A 4,926-nucleotide genomic window follows, 5' to 3' on the forward strand; every position below is an offset into this window, starting at 1 on the left:
GCTGCACACAACAGCTGAACCTCTGCCTTCCTCTTGTTATTATTTGTATTATTAATAAAATGCACCTACAAGCAGACAGGTGGTAGCAGCTTCAACTAATCAGGTCATTGCATTCATTTAAATTGGTCAGTACGAAAATAAATCTAACCTCCTGGTTAATGGGGTTTAATTAATAAATGTTCTGATGAACTTACTGGCAGGGTTGGGGTCAATTGCATTTTTCAGTGTCAATTACGTTTTTTTTCCTCAGAAAGTTAATTACAATTATGTTCCCAATTACTAAAGTTAAATTACTGGTACACTTAATCCCAATAACTAAGCCTGAAATAAATCTGAATAAAAGTGAGCCCTTCTTCTTGTTAGCTTTCTGTTAGCATCTTTTAACAGGTCCTAAATCAGCTGTAAAATACACTAAAAACAAATATCTATCATCTAATTTCTTTCCTATCTATTGGTTATTTTGTTAGATTTCCTAATCAATGAAAATATAGGCTTTAATATTTTTTGGTGTGGGCTACTGAGCCTTTTTTGTGTCAGTATACCCCTCAATTAAATGTATATTTTTTGAAATGGTAAATGTGGGTAATGCTTGATATGGAACATATTTTAGTGTTGACTATATATGTGTAGAGCTGTACATAGAACTGTAACATAGTTCCCCAGTTTTGTGTTCAATTACAATTGACAATTTTTAAAGAATTTTCATGGCAATTACAATATCAATTATCTAAACACGATTATAATTCAATTACAATTAGGACAGCAACAGATATTTTCAAAATTACAGTTATAATTATGCCATAATTGTACATCATTGTCAATTACTTACAATTATAGTTGACCCCAACCCTGCTTACTGGTCTATGTCACATGATGTGAAATAACATCAAACGTAACCAGGAAGTAGTTGGAGTTTATTAGAACGTTCCAGGTAAGGGAATCGTTCTGCTTCACTATGACTGTTGTGATGAACTCGTTCTAGTGTTTGTGTTTGCAGCGTTTTGCTTTGCTTTGAGAAAGAGTTACTTGCTTTCAAATTGAAACGATTTAATATGGGTTATTTTATTTATTTTTTACTAGTAAAAGGTTAGTTCACTTAACTCACTCAGTGCCATTGACGCGATAACTCGTCATTTCAGATCCAAACGCTCAGTGCCATTGACGAGATAACTGGTCATTTGTGTTTTTTCACGAGGATTACTAGAAAACACCCTGGCGGAGGTCCCTCATCAATATCTAAGCTGTGGGGTGTTGTAGTGACCAACTGTGCCTTGAAGATGGCAGCAGTACACCTTTAGATGTGAGATTAGCAACTGATGCTTCCCAGCAAAGGTGGAAGAAGCAGGAACGAGTGAGATAATGGCGCTACGGAGTGATATTGTAAAGTATTCAGCAGCTCACAGCTCCACATACTAACACAGAACATGTGTGGACATGAGTAGATTATTGATAATGTTGCGATGGTGAGATAAAACCATCAACTAACAGGGCCAAACGGGTCATCCCTGTGTGTCGGGAGGGTGAGGGGGTGTACAAAATACCCCCAGTCTGTGAGCCAGATAGCAAAAAAATAGGTGACACATAGGAGGTAGCAGCGGACCTTTGGATGAGAGATCATCCATGCTCAGCAGAGCTAAGAGGGAGAGGAGGAAAGGCTTTTACGAGACAGAAAATGGCGCTACGTACAGAGTTCCCAGCAGCGCACACTCGAACAGAGCATGTGTGGAACTCATCGATAGTGTGGCAATGGTGAGATAAAACGATAAAATTTTTTTTAAAAACAACAGGGAACACAATGACACTCTGGATGTCCGGGAGGAAGAGGAAGTTGCGTGAGTACAGACTGATGGGAGAGAAAGTTGTAGGAACGCCAAAATAAAATAAGAAATCCATTCAACTCTGACCCAGAAAGCAAAATTATAATAATTTTGCCATCAAAAGCCCAGTCTCAGTGTTTTTATATATATATATATATATATATATATATATATATAAGGAAACAATGTTCAGATGTTAGAGTTGTCACTAAAGCAAAAAATAGCTTTAAAGTCACTGACAGGGTTTTTTTTAGAAAAAGCCTGTTTACTCAGCTTTTTGCTCTGAAACTCAAGATTTGTGTAAAAGTTGCTCTATTCAACGGCTGATTACAAAAGAACGAAACGAGCCAAAAACAATTTTTTTTTTGATGAAAGTAGAGGCTTCAATCTTTCAGAATCTGGTGTCAGATTTCAGATTGTCATAGTAGATTTTTAATATCAGTCAAAATGCTCAAAAACGGCCGGCACTGAGGGGGGTTGAAAATCTGAAAATGGCTGGCACTGAATGAGTTAAATTGGTTATTTTTGAGGATTCTCTGGGTCGTGTATGGTAATTTTTGTTGTGTATTTGTTTGCTCAATGACTTTCAGAAGATAAACCCAGAGCAAGAGTTCATCTTCATCTTAAAGTGTGTCTTTTGTATTTGATAATTGTTTTATTGTGTTGTGACTTCTTTGCTGTCAGTGAAGCAGCTGCTGTGCCTTGTTTTTAACCCACTTAGTGCTCAGCAGCTGTACTGGCTACATGAAGAAGGCCTGCAGTGAATGTACATGTGTATTTCACTGATTTGAGGACAAACCACTGCCTTCCTTAACATGACAGTGACACTTATATGTATACACAGAAGGCAGAGATGCTGACACATAGAGTAGGGACCAATCAGCCGAGCACAAAGGACAAGCAAGTGTTGTGTAAAGACACCATTGTTCTAAATGTGAATGAACTCACACAGAATGTCTCCACCTGTGTTTTACGTGGTGTAATTGATCGGATTGTTGTGCAGTGCTGTTCGTGCTTTGACACACATTGTCAGCCTTGTGAATCAGTTAGAAAAAAAACACTACTTTGTGGAATTAATCAGTAGAAACGAGGTGTTTTTTATGAAAATATATATATCGGTGTTCACTGTGATTGTTTTCTGTCAGATTTACACAGTTGAGCATTTAGAATGCGGTGCGTATTTTTTCTAAACATTGACATTATGTAAAACGAGCAGATGATCAGATTCGGGTTGACACAATTAATAATAAATACTGCCTTTTCAAACCTGTAAATCATATTGAAATCATGTGACTTGTGCTCCTGTGAAAGGTGGGTACGCCAATCAGCCACATAATTACAGCATTTAGTGCAGAAGGGTGTGTGATGGGTCTGGAACTAATAAGATGGTGGCAGATCCCAGCTTAAACCATCTAAGGTAAAAGCTCAAATGTAATTTGATCACTTCAAAAAAAAAATTCATCTTATCTATTGATTAAAGAAGATCTTGGGATCCTGGAGACCCACTGGTATCAATGTTCTTTAACCCCCTTACTTTAGTGATGATGCAACGTGTTCAACAGACGAGGTACACAAATGCTCCCCATCAGGATTCAACAGACAACCCTAAATATAAGTGCCATTAGATATAGTTAATGTTAACTCACTTCAGATGTCAGCAGTCAGAATGTTATGGCTGATTGGTGTACAATTTCAGTTAAATGAGTGTAAAAGTTAGTGGTTAATCGTACTTTCATGTAAATAAGGTTATGTAAAGACACGAGTATGTTGTGTGAAATGACAGTTGTGTAATAGTTATTCGAGAAGCAGAAGCTCATCTAAAGCTTGTCATCTAGTCTCAACAGAACTCTTTTCCTTAACGTCGGCCAAATATGACTCGGTAAGTTGAGTTTTAGTGAAAGCTCGTAGATCTCGAACATCTTGGAGGTTTTTTTTCCCTGTTTTTATGAAAAGCCAACATTGACTATTGCTATTAAAAAAAAAAAACCCTTTACAGACAGTTATTGTCTTAATTTATTTTTTTGAATCATGCATTAAATTGTTGTATTTTTTGCACTAACTGTAATTACTATGGTTTCTAACCATAATCACTCCACACATCTAAAATCCATGTCAGCAGTGTTTTTGAACTCTTAACAAGTGCTCATATAGTCTTAAAACTGTATTTTCTGGCGTAGCTCAAGTGTGAAAGACTATTTAATCCTCAGGTCTATACTTGGTGTCAAAATTGGTGGCATTGGTGTTTTTGTATTTCTCACATTTTTTTAATCTGATGTCAGTGGCAAGTCTTTTGGAAATGTTGCAATAAAAGCATTTAAAAATCATGTTTTTTTGTTCATGTATTCTGATATCTACATATAGTATTGTAAACTTTCTTTTCTGTCAAGTAAAGTTACATGGGAATTATTTTATTGGTCCTATACAGTTCCAGGCAGCCCTAAAATTAAGGAAATAAAATATTGGATTTCAGTTTTTAGTTCAGGGGTCAAATATGGACTAAAGATTTACACAATAATGTGTTCTCTGTCATTTTTATTTTCTCCTGCGGGCTGAATTGGATGCTCTAAAAGACCGGATTTGGCCCACAGGCCTCAAGTTTGACACATTAGGCCTAATGGGTTATTAGGACACAAGAATAAATGTTTTGATGTTAATGTAATTCAAACAGCCAAGGCTTAACACATTACCTAAACAAGTACTAAAAATGACTAGTCATTAGAAAATTCCATAATAAATGTTAAAATGCTGTGTACCACATGAAAAGGTACATCCTTTAATATTAGGCAATAAGAAAACATTTGGTGTTGCAGACACAATGTCCATTATACAGTATATCTGTTTCTCCTCCATCAGAACCCAATGCAATACTCAGTACAGGTCACAGGCCCAATTCAGAACTATCACACAATTTGGGGTGGTGTGTAGCTCAGTGGGTTGAGCGCCCGCCCCATGTACAGAGGCTATAGTTCCTCACCTGCAGCGGGTCCAGGTTCGATTCCCGGCCTGGGACCCTTTCCTGCGTGTCATTCCCTGCTCTCTCCAACCCCCTTCCTGTCAAGCAACTGTCATATAAAGGCCACTAGAGCTAAAAAAAAAAAAAAAAAAAAGA

The sequence above is a fragment of the Gouania willdenowi genome, chromosome 21 (assembly GCF_900634775.1).
Source record: "Gouania willdenowi chromosome 21, fGouWil2.1, whole genome shotgun sequence".
In the NCBI taxonomy this organism is placed as follows: Eukaryota; Metazoa; Chordata; class Actinopteri; order Blenniiformes; family Gobiesocidae; genus Gouania; species Gouania willdenowi.